Source organism: Rhineura floridana, chromosome 1, assembly GCF_030035675.1.
Source record: "Rhineura floridana isolate rRhiFlo1 chromosome 1, rRhiFlo1.hap2, whole genome shotgun sequence".
NCBI lineage: Eukaryota > Metazoa > Chordata > Lepidosauria > Squamata > Rhineuridae > Rhineura > Rhineura floridana.
The window spans coordinates 251,791,145-251,806,360 of NC_084480.1; the positions used below are offsets into that span (position 1 = coordinate 251,791,145).

Consider the following 15,216-nt stretch of genomic DNA (forward strand, 5'->3'; position numbering starts at 1 on the left):
CCATTGCATAAAATACTCTGAGAATATAGAACGGATAGACCAAAATTAACAAAAATTTCAAATTAATTAAAAGTATGGAACTACAATAAGTGCTTATCAAGCCCACAGATATCTCCTCTATAATTTTTTTTGGATTGTCTACATTTGAATCATAGCTTTAAGAACTGGAGAAGGAACAATCTATTTAGATGCAAAGACTTTATAAAAAATAATACGCTGAAATAAGAAGCTACATATACTGGAAAAATCACTATGTCTGAATACTTTCAGGTAGCAGCATCGGTATTAGAATGTTGTTGTTATGTGCCTTCAAGTCGATTACAACTCATGGTGACCCTATGAATCAGTAACCTCCAACAGCATCTGTCATGAACCACCCTGTTCAGATCTTGTAAGTTCAGGTCTGTGGCTTCCTTTATGGAATCAATCCATCTCTTGTTTGGCCTTCCTCTTTTTCTACTCCCTTCTGTTTTTCCCAGCATTATTGTCTTTTCTAGTGAATCATGTCTCCTCATTATGTGTCCAAAGTAAGATAACCTCAGTTTCATCATTTTAGCTTCTAGTGACAGTTCTGGTTTAATTTGTTCTAACACCCAATTATTGGTCTTTTTCGCAGTCCATGGCATGCGCAAAGCTCTCCTCCAGCACCACATTTCAAATGAGTTTATTTTTCTCTTATCCGCCTTTTTCACTGTCCAACTTTCACATCCATACATAGTGATCGGGAATACCCTGGTCTGAATGATCCTGACTTTGGTGTTCAGTGATACATCATTGCATTTGAGGACCTTTTCTAGTTATCTCACAGCTACCCTACCCAGTCCTAGCCTTCTTCTAATTTCTTGATTATTGTCTCCATTTTGGTTAATGACTGTGCCGAGGTATTGATAATCCTTGACAAGTTCAATGTCCTCATTGTCAACTGTAAAGTTGCATAAATCTTCTGTTGTCGTTACTTTAGTCTTTTTGATGTTCAGCTGTAGTCCTGCTTTTGTGCTTTCCTCTTTCACTTTCATCAGCATTCGTTTCAAATCATTACTGGTTTCTGTTAAGAGTATGGTATCGTCTGCATATCTTAAATTATTGATGTTTCTCCCTCCAATTTTCACACCTCCTTCCTCTTGGTCCAATCCCGCTTTCCGTATGATATGTTCTGCGTACAGATTAAACAAATAGGGTACTAGAATACTTGGGAATTAACCACATGTAGGGATGAATGGACCCATTAAAGTCTGGTCCATCCCAGATCTCAGAGGGGATGGAATGGGACAGTCCACACTGTCCCATTTCCAAGGGGATTTTTAATGCAAAATCCTTTTAAAAATCCACTCAGAAACATATTTAAAATGCAGTTTAAAGTATTTGCAAGGTGGCTGGAGGACTGTGTATTGGCTCTACACACACCCCATTTTTTCTTTAAAACCTTTGAAATGGTGGTGTTCAACTAACATATACCATCAGTGCAAGGATTTCTGTTTGCACAGAAATGGGACTTTCCCCACTGTTATACCCCCTGGATGCACCCCACACCCTCCCCAAATCTGCTCCAGAGGGTTGGAGATTTAAGGAGCATGCACGGTGGAGAGGGGGGTGAATGTTCTGTTCTGCAAGCAGATATCTTTGCACAGATGGAATGAACCTAAGTCATGTTTATTAATTCCAGTGGGTCTAGTAAAAGTTAGATTAAGAATGGATATAACCTAATGATGACAAATTGACAAATAAGCTTTCTTTTTTAAAATAAACTGAATCAACAAATTGACAAAGAAGAATGGGCATGGTTATGTAAAATGTTCCAGTGTGCAAATTTGAAGGGGAAAAAATCAATAGTATCTTACACCATGTAGATTAAATAATAGATAGCACTGATAAATGCTGGGGACATAATTGAACTAAGGCAGATTTCATGCATATTACCAAGCTATTTTGGAAAATGTTTTCTATGAAATTCAAGTAATGACAGGATACTATATCCTTCTAGACTGAAAAAAATATCCTCTTGGGATAGTTAAAAGGGCTAGTTGAATCAGTAGATCTAGAACTGATATATAATTCCAAGTGTATTCATTTGTATTGCTGGGCATTGGAAAACTTCACAAATTCCACCAATTCCGGAATGACTAAAAAAACTGGGACATTGTTCTGTTAGTGAAAGTAACTTATTTATCAAGAAGTTCCTTCAACAGTTTTATATGCAATACATTTAGGAACTTAATAAAAATTGCTTTAGTTTAAATAGAACCAAGGAAACTGTAAGCACAGGTGACAAAGTAAAATGTTTGAAAGTAATATGGTGTAATGGACTGAATGTTGGTCTGTGGAAAGGAGTCTTCAAACCCACACTCATCTTTCAAGCTCAGGAGGGAAATTTAGGCCAGTCACTATCATGAGCCTAGTCTCATTGGGTGGTTGTGAGTATAAAATAGGATGACCCCATAAATGACACCCTCCTGAGCTCATTGGAGAGAAAGTGGGATAAAAACCTGCAGCTGTGTTGACAGGAAACTGGAAAATAGTTTTACCATATTTAAACCACTTTTAATTAATTATATTTGTTTATGTATAATATGTTGTGTGGTCTTTAAAAATATCGTCAGAAGAAAATCAGTAAGTAAAATGAAGAGGAGCTGCATCATCTTACTCAAGCAGGCTATGCAAACAAGGAGAGTAACGCTCCACCTGCCCCAATGTACGTGGGCTGTTACATTCTGGCCCTCACGATACTAAAGAAACATCGGAAGCCCACTGTAACGAATTCGCGGAGCACTTCCAGGAGAAGATTGCATGCATCCGTCGGGACTTAGACTCTGATGTTATAACAGAATCCATTGAGGTGTCCAGAGCGCGGCCTTGTCCTCCATTATTGGATGAGTTTCAGTTGGTGCAGCTCGAGGAAGTGGACAAGGTGCTTGGAATGGTGCGGGCGACCACATCTGCTCTGGACCCTTGCCCATCCTGGCTGGTGAAGGCTGGCAGGACCGAAACCACCGGCTGGGCCAAAAGGTGATAAATGCCTCCTTGAGAGAGGGAGTAGTCCCTGGTAGTCTCAAGGAGGCAGTAGTGAGACCTCTGTTAAAGAAACCTTCTTTGGACCCAGATGTTCTTAACAACTATAGACCGGTGGCGAATGTCCCTTTCTTGGGCAAGGTTTTGGAGCGGGTGGTCGCCGGTCAGCTCCAGGCGCTCTTGGATGAAACCGATTATCTGGATCCGTTTCAATCCGGTTTTAGGTCCGGTTTTGGCACTGAAACAGCCTTGGTCGCCCTGTATGATGACCTTTGTCGGGAGAGGGACAGAGGGAGTGTGACTCTGTTGATTCTCCTTGATCTCTCAGCGGCGTTTGATACCATCGACCATGGTATCCTTCTGGGGAGACTCGCGGAGTTGGGAGTTGGGGGCACTGCTTGGCAGTGGTTCTGCTCCTACTTAGCGGATCGTCGCCAGAAGGTAGTGCTTGGGGAACATTGCTCGACACCCTGGACTCTCCATTGTGGAGTCTCTCAGGGGTCGGTTTTGTCCCCCATGCTTTTTAACATCTACATGCAGCCTCTGGGTGCAGTCATCAGGAGGTTTGGAGTGCGTTGCCATCAGTACGCTGATGACACGCAGCTCTATTTCTCCTTTTCACTTTCTTCAGGTGAGGCTGTTGATGTGCTAAACCGCTGCCTGACCGCGATAATGGACTGGATGAGAGCTAATAAACTGAAACTCAATCCAGACAAGACTGAAACACTGTTGGTGAGCTCTTTCCCTGCCCAGATGGTGGATGTTCATCCTGTTCTAGATGGGGTTACACTCCCCTTGAAAGAACAGGTTCGTAGTTTGGGGGTCCTTTTTGACCCTTCCTTGTCGCTTGAGGCTCAAGTGGCCTCGGTGGCTCGGAATGCATTTTACCATCTTCGTTTAGTAGCCCAACTACGCCCCTATCTGGACAGCGACGATCTCGCTTCAGTTGTTCATGCCCTGGTAACTTCTAGATTGGATTACTGTAATGCACTCTATGTAGGGCTGCCCTTGAAGACAGTTCGGAAACTTCAGCTGGTGTAAAACGCGGCAGCCAGGCTATTGACGAGGACCAATCGGTCTGCGCATATAACACCTGTCGTGGCCCGTTTGCACTGGCTACCTATTTGTTTCCGACCCAGATTCAAGGTGCTGGTTTTGACCTATAAAGCCTTACACGGTGTGGGACCACAGTACCTTGTGGAACGCCTCTCCCGCTATGAACCTACCCGTTTACTTCGTTCAGTATCTAAGGCCCTCCTCCGGGTACCATCTCACCAGGATGCCCGGAGGATTGTTACCAGATCTAGGGCCTTTTCTGTAGTGGCCCCCGAATTGTGGAACAGCTTACCTGAAGAGATACGCCTGGCGCCTACGGTGCTTTCTTTTAGGCGCCAGGTTAAGACCTGGCTGTACTCCCAGGCTTTTTAATGTTTTTAATGTTAATGTTTATGTCTACGTTTTATTTTAATATTGTTGTTGATATATGTGATTGATTTTATTATAATATTGTATTTTTAATCTGTTTTGTACACTGCCCAGAGAGCTACTAGCTATGGGCGGTCTAAAAATGAAACAAACAAATAAATAAATAAATAAATAAATTAAATAAAAATGAAGAAAATAAAGAAATTATTAAAGTCCCATTCCTGTAAGTTGGTAGATCCTTTAAGATCCTTTAAGATCACAGAGCAGATTCAAGGCCACAGCACTGGAACCTAATCCCAATGCTAACATATCACCGGCCTTTGCCATTGCTGCATTGGTTCTGTCATTGATTTGGTATATCTGTGCTGGTAATGGTGCAGAGTATGGCATCATAGGAACTATTTGATAGGCCAAGAAGCTCAGTCAGCATAGATTCTGCATAAGAAAAAACATTAATTTGCTCATCTTGCAAGAGTTACAAGCAAAACAAAGACATATACCTCTGAAAATGATTTGGTTCACATACCATTCACAAAGAAGGAGTTTTACAACATTGATATTTTGAATTATGCCTACAGAAGCGGCCGAGTCCACAAATACTGTACAGCCTGACTCACTCTGCATACATAGGACGCCCACTCTCTGATTGCTACCCTCTGCACTTCTTTTGAAGGTGGGATACAAAGAAAGGGTCTCAGATGATTATTACAGTGTCCAGGCAAGATCATATGGAAAGACATGGTCCTTCAGATATTGGGGCCCTGAGTTGTGTACAGCTTTAAAGGTCAAAATGACACTTTGAACTGAACCTGGAAACTAATTGGCAGGCAGTAGAATTAGGCTAAAACCAGTATTAAATGTGCATACCTTCTGGCTTTCATTGGCAGTCTGGCTACCACATCCTGCACTAAGTGAAGTTTTTGAACCATCTTCAAAGGCAGCCCCACCTACAATGCATTGCTGTAATCCGCCTATATGTGGATCTTGCTCATCCAAGCCTTATTAAACAGACATTCCTTATTTGTATGACAACCAGCTAGATCACCTGATTGTTTTGGTTTATTTTTTGTTAAAAGGGAAGAGGAGGTTGAGCTGCTATCAAAATGATTATTATTGTAATCACTGGAAATAGTGTGTTTATTATTTCCATAGAATGATATGCCATATTTGTCATCTGTATTTGAACACTCCAAAAGAGATGTGGTTCTGTATATATTATTTTACTAACTTTTTTGGCTTGTTCTTTGCAGGTGATCCACATCGTAAGTTTAAACTTGTCTGTGCATGCATTTTGTTAGTTTCAGCACACATTTCACATGTATTTATTTATTTATTTATTTATTTATTTATTTATTGAATTTATTAGTCGCCCATCTGGCTGGCTGTCCAGCCACTCTGGGCGACGTACAAAATAGGCATACAATACCTAGGCATTAAAAATCTAAAAGCAATGAAGATAAAATCTAGCCCACCCCAAAAGCCTGTCTGAAGAGCCAAGTCTTCCCGGCACAAACTCATCATGGAAGATGCCTTAGATGCCTTCTGAGAGCATTATGATACATTGTTCTTGCTGTGAATTCTAATAATTCATAATTATTTGATAATGTGTACATTCTTGCTTACGACCATTTATTTGACCAGCAACAACAACAAAGTGCCTGACATTATGACAAGGGATATGGGTGGTGGGAGTGATGTGCCTGAAGTTGTCTCCCCCAGGTCTCTCTAGTGAGAACTGATCACCCATTGTCCGGGGTGGTTTTCAACCATTACTTCAGTAATCCTAAGCATGGTGCTTTATTTTTCCCCATAGGACTGGAGAGAATGTCACTCCTGTCTCACATGGGGGAGAAAGTATGGGGTACTGAAAGACACTAAATGTGTTCCATGTGCCTGGTGATTCCAGCTACTGAGAGTCTTTACGTTCCTGTCCATATAGTCCTATTCTCAGGTCTACATAGCCATAGTCTGGGTTCTATTTCTTCATCACAGTATACTAGAGAGACTGAGAGTGTCAAAGAAAACCAAAGAAAAAGAAAAATCAATCAGTACCTATCAGTTAACCCTTCCAAATACAACAGTTCATAAACATTGGGATTTTTGCATTTTCAGAATAAGAGGAGGAAGACATCTATGTAGACAAATACAGAAACACAACAATGAGAAAGACAGTTAATAAGAAATCCATCCAAAAAGAGGAATAGACTTTAGGTTATGCAAAGAGCAGAAGAGCTGGTTGGGCCTGCCCAGAGAGTTACTGCTTCTCTTCCTAATCATGCCTTGTTTCTTATGCTGGGTGTGTTTGGATAACTGAGTACTCGGCCCTTAAGGAGATGGGTGTGCCTCATTCCATCCAGTAGAAACATTTCTAAAGAAGCAGTATTAGCAAGATCTGAAAGGGTGCTTTTTAGTCCTACATGCTTTGAAGAACAGTGATCATAAACTGCATTTTCAGGTTGGTAGTGTTAAAGCTCAAGAAGGCAGCCTCATGAGTCAGAAAAAGATGTCTAAGGAAAGGAAGCTGGAAATATTGTGACATGACTGCAAAGGCAAAGAAAGACTTTTTAACAGACTTGCACAGTATCCAACACACCCTGCACTCACTGGAATCAAGGGATGGCTGATTCATTTCCACATAACATTGCCTTCAGGCTGATAAAACTTCACAGGCTGAGTGAATTTGATTGTGGAACCTGTAAAATCTGATTCAACGCATTAGAACTTGATTGTGGATGCCATTCTAGACCATTTTATCATACACTCCAACACTTCATATATGAAAATAGGGACACACCTGAAACACTTCTATTCTCATACCAAGGATTACTGCTCGGCCTCATTACATCCTGTGCTTTGCCTACTTCAGGCTGTATTATTTTTTTCTGCAGTAGCCTGCCCTTCACTGATTTGCAGAGACCAAGCTTTCTTTGAGCTAAAGCAAAGCTAGAAGAGCATGTGTCCTACAAGATGTTATCAACAATTCAAAATATTCCACAGCAGCTACAGCCCTGTGTGAACATAGGATCTGCCTTATATTAAGTCAGACCATTGGTCCATCTAACAGTACTGTCTGCACTGACTAGCAGTGGCTCTTCAGGGCTTCAGGTTTCCAGGAGACATTTTCAGCTCCACCTGGTGATACCGCAGGTTGGACCTGGGGCTTTCTGCATGCAAGGGTGATGCTCTACCACTGACATACATTTCCTAAAAAGGAAATCTGACATGGCAGCCTTCTCTATCATGGTGCCCTGGCTATGGAACTCCCTCTAATTATAAGTACAGTTGTTCTCCTCTTAGCCAGCTTTTTATCAAGTGAAGAGCTGTTTAGTTCATCACATGATTTTTTATTTTTATTTTTGGAATTTCTGAGATAGATGGTTTTATGGTTTTAATATATGTGCTTTGAGATACTGTATTTTATTGGTTTGTCATATACCACCTCGGAATCCCTTGGGATGAAGGGTGGCCTAAAACATAACATTTTATTTGTTTATTTATTTAAAAACATTTATATACAGCATAACGTTTTCAAAATCTTTAAGTGGTATACAATATAAAAAACAAACAATATCATTAAAACGGTTGCGCGCCTCCCCCAATCTCCGAGCGGTGAGATTTCGGGGGTCTCTGCACTCCTCCAGGGTTTGATTTCCTTTGGGAAGAAGGTCAGCAGAGACTGTGGTGTCTTTATGAAATATGGTTTGTTTATTTACACACATTCCAACCTAAGCTTAAGATGGAGGGGGTTCAAGGCATCAGCTGTCCAATATCCAGCTTTTCCATCTGGATTACAGGAGGCACCCCAAATGCCATGGTGCAGAGAGCCAGTGTCTCTCTGCCTGCCTCCCAGTTCCCAGCAATTCTCTCACCACAACTCAAACTACAAGCCTCTGCTGGGCTCCAGGAGGGGGGGTGCTCTCCTGAAGAGTTTCAATGACAAAAGGGTCTCCCTGGCCCATTCACCGTTGCTAGGCAACTGATCGGCCCATTATCTTACCTGGCCAATCTATTTGGTTAACAAAAGACTCATTTGACCAGCAGAGAGTTCCTCATTCCAAGGCACAGGATTCCAAATCAGAAGCTGGAAAGGGGACCCACAGGAATCATCCATCCCAACCACCATGCTCATAATAAAAACAAAAATACAACCTAAAACCTATAAAACAGCAGTATAAAAGCATGTAAGGCATATAAAAGCAAATAAACATACATTCAGGGGAGGCAAGCACATAAAACAGGGTCTAATCTTATGGGTCAGGGAAAGCCTGAGCAATAAGATAAGTATTCCAAGGCAACTGAAGCAACTGATGGTTGCTGCTTTGTGTATGGCAGAGGGAAGGGCATTCCATAGTATAGGGGCAACAGCAGAAAATTTAATATAATCTGAGAAATAAATAAATCTGCATATGGGAATCTGCTAACTTCTAGAAACCTTAGCTCAGTGTTCCCTGACTTTGGGTCCCCAGATTTTATTTAACTACAATTCCCATAATCTTTGATCATTGGCCATGTTGGCTGGGATAGTGGGGTTCGTAATCCAAGACCAGAGCTTGGAAAAGTTACTTTTTTGAACTACAACTCCCATCTGCCTAATCCAGTGGCCATGCTGGCTGGAGCTGATGGGAGTTGTAGTTCAAAAAAGTAACTTTTCCAAGCTCTGCCAAGAACATTAGGGATCCAGCTTTGGAGAAGACTGCCATAGCTGAGCCCTGAAGAATGACAACTCTGGGACCTCATGCTGACAGCTTTTTAGCAAGGCATCCCCCCCTCCAAAGAATTTATCAGGGATAAGCATGAGAAAGAGAGACTGCTGCTCCAGTCTTATACCCACTTACCTGGGAGCAAGTTCCGCTGAATTTAATGGAACTTACCTCTGAGCAGACATGTATAGAATTGTGTGTCTAGTAAATAGGAACTGTTGGAACATACGTTGAATGTTCTGAGACAGGGATGGGGAATTTGTGTCAACTCCAGATGTCAACTCCCAACTCCCCAGCCAGCATGACAATGGTCAGGAATGATGAGAGTTGCAGGTCAGTGACATTTGGAGTGCAACAAGTCTCTGTCCTAAGAATTTATGTTTTGGAAAATTAATTTAAGCAAGAGCTCCCAGTGTGGAACCTGTTTTCAATTATAGGGTTCAGCCTTGAAAAGAAATTAAGAATAAAGAACAGAGTAGTTCTGAACATATTTTGAAACACTTTCCCCCCGCTGCTGAGTAGCATCCATTTCTCTCACTCATGTGTGTTTAGAGAATAGTCCATCCAGGTCAAATGGTATAGCTTCAAGGCACACTCAAGTCCCACCTCATCTCAGCTAACAAAACAAATTTACCTTATTTCTACACAGCATTCTCTCTCAGAGACATTTCAGATGCTTAGGCCACTCCACCCACCAAAAACTGCCAAACAGGGCATTCCAAAGAGGGGACAGGCTGAACTGGCCCAGGGTTGTCTGCATCCTGAGCCAGCCCAATTGCTATCACAAATATCATTGGGTCCAATTCAAGCCTGACTGCTACACCTGTTCCAGGCTGGCATAGGCTGCCTTGCACCGCAGCCAGCATGAGCAATGGGGCTGGGGTGCAGCAGTGGCTACAGTGCTCTGTTACACCCCACTGCTGCTCACATGGAGTTTGGATTGCATTGCCACAGTTCAATTCTATACATATCTGCTCAGAAGTAAGTTCTCCTGAGTTCAGCAGGGCTTACTGTCAGATAAGCAGGTATAAAATTGGAGCCTTAAAAAATTAAATCATCTGTTGAGGTATTGGAGAAGAATTCCTTTTAAATAAATTAATCCTATGTAGTAAAGGCAAGCTCATCCTCCCAGTGTGGATGTAGCCGAACCACTGTCATCCATTTACAAGAGGGAGGTATCAGCAGGCTCGGAGAAATCAATGCTTTGCAGAAATACATTTTTGTTTATTTATTTATTATTTGCTTTATCTCCCACCCTTCCTCCCAGCAGGAGCCCAGGGCAGCTTTGTTAAAAAAAAAGAAAAAAATACTAAGGGACCCAAAGTAGCTCAGTGGGGATTGAGATGCTCAGTGGACATGCAACACTGGCTGACTGTTGGGAGGGGGGAGAGAGATGGAATATCCTGGGAAAGGGTGTGGTTGGCTGGCTGGAATCCTGCAACAGGGGCCAGCAGAGCAGGGTGGAGCAGCGTTGCTCATCTGGCTTCCCAACATGGAGGTTGCTGCTGATAACCAAGATGGGGAGGAGCAAGGAAGAGGGGAGGTTGGCATGATGTGGGTGCAGCGAATGAAGCATTGGATTGGCTCTGCCACTGTACCTGCCTTGTACCAACCTCCCCGCCACCTTACCCCTCTCCCACTCGATTACTGGCAGAGACCTCTGCATTGGAAACCAGGTCGGCAATGCTGCACTGCGTTGCCAGCAACTCCTGAACCTGCACAGGAATAGTACTCCACCTTGTAATATTTTGTTGTCAGATTATCTAAGTAACCATTGTAGCCTATGTAGAAAGTACTTCCATCCCATTTCAGTGATTCATTAACTACCTGAATGCTGTGTGACAAGAGTCCTTTCAGTAATCCTGCCCAGAGAAGCTTCACAAGGTTGCAAAACATTCCTACTACTAGCTAATAAAAATTGTCCTGTAATAACCAATTGCAGAGTACTCATTTTAAATTGCTGCTTATTCAGCATGTGGTCACATACTACTGTATATATAAATTTACATCAGCTTTACGGTTTATAATGTGTTAAGAGGTACTACGTGCAATGCGTTTCACACGGCCAGTCAGGTCACGACAACTAAAATTTAAAAGCTTGAATCTCACCAGTGATGTGGCTTCTGAGGAACTTCAGAAGCTTAAAGAGCAAATGCATACAACAAGTGCCTCTGAACCAGCAACTATTTGATTCATATGAGTAACTGGTAAATAATGAATTAATAATGAACATTAAAATGAAAACATGAAGGTCAAAACAGTTGTCATCTTCAGTGAAGCTTCACCTTCCTCTTTCAACAAATGTTTTGAATAGAGACCTTATCCCAGTCTGCATCTGTGTTGGAATTGCTTTTTAATATATTTTTAACACTTTTTAAAAAAAAGATTCTTTTAAAGATGTTTTGTTTTAATATGTTTTTAAGGATGTTTTGTTGTAATATATTTTAAAGTTTGTTTTTATGATGTTTTAGAGTGTTTATAGTGCTTTTGCTTGCCACCTGGGAGAAAGGGTGGGATATAATAATAATAATAATAATTAATATGATTATTATTACTATTATTATTATTTCTGTTTGCATATTGTTTTAGAAAGTGCAAATTTGATGTTTGCCTGTAAATGCAAACTGAATCAAATCTCTCCCCTTTCCTAATAAAGGTTGAAAGAAGGGGTTAACATTTAAATGCTAAAGGAAATAAAGATAATTAGATATATTGCCATGTATTCATAAATAATATTTTATGATTTTTCATTGGCAAGTAGGAGAAAGTTTCATGGTTCAGCCCTATTTCAGTAGCATAGAATATCATGTTAGCCGCTGGAGTCCAAGCTTCCATTTCTGTCATAGCAAGTAAATGTCTCTCCTTAGATCTGGTTATCTGAAAACTAATCAAAATATAACTAATTGCTTCCTTTGTTGAAAACACAGGAAACTGGACTTGGGACTTCCTCACCACTCTAGTTATGTCAATATCTGTGGTGATACAAATACAAAGGGATATTTTTAGTGTGTGTTGAGCTTGGGAAGTCTGAGTGAAAATATTTATCTCATAAAATAATGTGGATGTTGGCCTGGGTAGCTGAAGGAAAGTTAAATGTTTGTCCAATGAAAACATAGAAGGTTGTTGTTCAGTAACTGATGCTGTTTTATTTTTGTTGAAAAGGGAAAATAACCGATTTCCACAAATAATAATGTATTCTGCATCAATGTTACACTTGGCAGCAGAATTGAAGATTCTGAAAATTAGACTGCAGTAGCCACTGAAAATTTGATACTTTCTCCTTAGAGTGGCAATGTGGTGATCAGATATTGCTCTATTGCAGTCTTCACCAACCTGGTGTCCTGCAGATGTTATGAGCTACAATTCCCATCAGCCCTTGATGAGAGTTGTAGTCCCAACCATCTGGAGGGCTCCAGACTGGCAAAAGGGGCTGTATTGAGACAGCTGTCACCAATGGCTTTTGAATGCTGAGCTCCAAGTTAAAAAACATACCCACAAGAGAAGAATTTATTTATGAATCGTCTTTTATTATGAATCCTCCATGGCGCAGAGTGGTAAGTGGCGGTAACGCAGCTGAAAGCTCTGCTCACGGCCGGAGTTCGATTCCAACGGAAGGAGGAAGTTGAATCTCTGGTAAAAGGGGTCGAGGTCCACTCAACCTTCCATCCATCCGTGGTCGGTAAAATGAGTACCTGGCATATTCTGGGGGGTAAAGAAAGGCCAGGGAAGGAACTGGCAATCCCACCCCATATATACGGTCTGCCTAGTAAACGTCGCAAGACATCACCCTAAGAGTCGGAAACGACTCACACTACAAGTGCGGGGACACCTTTACCTTTTTTTTTACATTTATCTCAAGGCAATTTATAAAAATCAAACAGCTAAAAATGCTATTTAAAGCAGTACAAAAAACTGAAGATAGGTTTAAAAACAATACAAAATAGATACCCAAGACAGAAAACTTTGCATCCAGCTGGAAAAGCTTGTTGGGGGGAAAAGCCTGCAATTGTTTCAATAAAGAGCAGATAATGGGTGCCTGTGATATCTCATCAAGGATGCTGTCATACAGAACAGGGGTAACCACTCTGAAAGTCTTGCTCTGAGTTACTGTGGCTAGGGCTTCTGATATTTTGGGGATTTTAAGGAGCTCTTCTGCACAACACAGTGATCTTGTGGATATATAAGGATATATAAGGGGAAAGGTAGTTAATCAAGAAATGCCAACCCACACTTCAGCACATATATTTGACTATTCCATATTTTTATTGGACTGGTGAAGCAGCATACATCCAGACTGTTTTAAGCACATGTAGTTCTAATGGAGTGAGCCAGTGTGGAGTAGTGGTTAAGGTGTTGGATTATGACCTGGGAGACCAGGGTTTGAATCCCCACACAGCCATGAAGCTCACTGGGTAACCTTGGGCCAGTCACTGCCTCTCAGCCTCAGAGGAAGGCAATGGTAAAACCCCTCTGAATACCGCTTACCATGAAAACCCTATTCATAGGGTCGCCATAAGTCGGAATTGACTTGAAGGCAGTCCAAATAAACAACCAGTTCTAATGGAAGACATATGTGCTAGCAAACTATTTGCTTTGGTCTTTCAAACAGCTTTGGGTTTAAATGCATAGTTAAAGACTTTCTTTGTTCACTTAAAACTAAATGACTCATTACATAGGATTTGCCATTGCAAACCTCTCTGGTCTGCATTGCCAGTAGTGTTTACCTGCCAAGCTGCCTGAACTATCTGAGACTTGTCACCCTCTTAATGAGGGAACATGTGTAATCAAGCCCCTGCCATGCACCCTGCAGAAAGCAGGAGTACATGTAAGCACTCACCTAGCCCATGCCTTTCCCAAGAAAAACTTCCAATGGAACAAGTATCTGAGACATTTCAATGTGGCAAACAACAATACAATCTACTATGCAAAAAATACAGATCTCAAAATCAACCTTTCTTCCTCCAAGACAGAAGATAGGAGAAATAGTAGTCCTATAATGCAGAAGACAGTCTACAGTTTTTAATGTTTGTGAACTACACGACAGTACACACAAAGATGTCTAAAGAATCTAAAGCAGCAAGTTATCAATTTACATATCTGGCACACTGTCTATAGGTTTGTTTTTGCATTTTTCAGAGCAGAGAAGTACTACCAAGGATATGCCTACCACACACCATTCCTCTGAAGCTCCTCCCTGGAGCAAAGCAACTTCACTCCTCCTAATTGTTGCATTCTGCTTATTGTACAGATTTTCATCCTGACTGTCTTGTCTTGCAAGCTAGTGAGCACTGGTAGTTATCTTTTGGAAAAACTCCCGTAAAGAAAATATAGTCAGAAGAAATATAGCAGAAAAGTCAAAGGATTGTAATGAGTTCTTTAGAAAGAATTGACAGAGCTTCAGGTAGTGAAAATAATGGACATTCCTGCCAAAGTAAATAGGTTCACCCCCACTTCCATTTTCACTAGCTGAATCTCTGTCAATATCATGAATCTTTTGATACATATAAGATTCCATACAGCTTATGCCCAGTAACTACAAATACCTTCTCTATATATGTTAAAAAGAATAGGACTTGATCTATGGCTGTTCAATGGCCTGACAGTGCAGTTTAGTCTGTATTTTCAAGGGCATAAACCTTAGCTTGCTTGGCATAACCAAATCATCTCAATAACTGCAAATCTACTCAAAAAATCAGTTCCGATTCACTTTAAAAGAAAAAAATGACGCTATGTGAATTAGATCCCATTTATAAACGAAGCTAAAGTGTTGCTTACAAAACAAGTTGCTTACAATGAAAATGGACAACATGGCAATGGCTGCACATGAACAGATTTCCAGATAGACAGGTATATGCATACGCTAACTGAGAACAATGGAATTATTTGACATAGGGAAAGAAAGAAAAAACAAGCTAAATCCTTCACACTGTAAACTTGGTATTTCCTTTGTATAAATCTATCTCTATGAGCCACTTGATATGGTTACCCTTTGATCAGATACCAGAACGTGCCTCTTCCTGCTTTCTCATGGCACTAGTGTGGATTTAATGATGAATGCACTGAGATTGCTTTTTATGTCCAGGTT

General features: G+C 41.0%; 1 protein-coding gene across 1 annotated transcript in view; it reads right to left on the reverse strand.

Moving 5' to 3' along the window:
• Nucleotides 1–15,216, reverse strand: part of LOC133370826 (desmocollin-1-like) — a 61,886-nt gene that overhangs the window by 23,846 nt on the left and 22,824 nt on the right. The gene's annotated exons all lie outside the window — the stretch shown is intronic.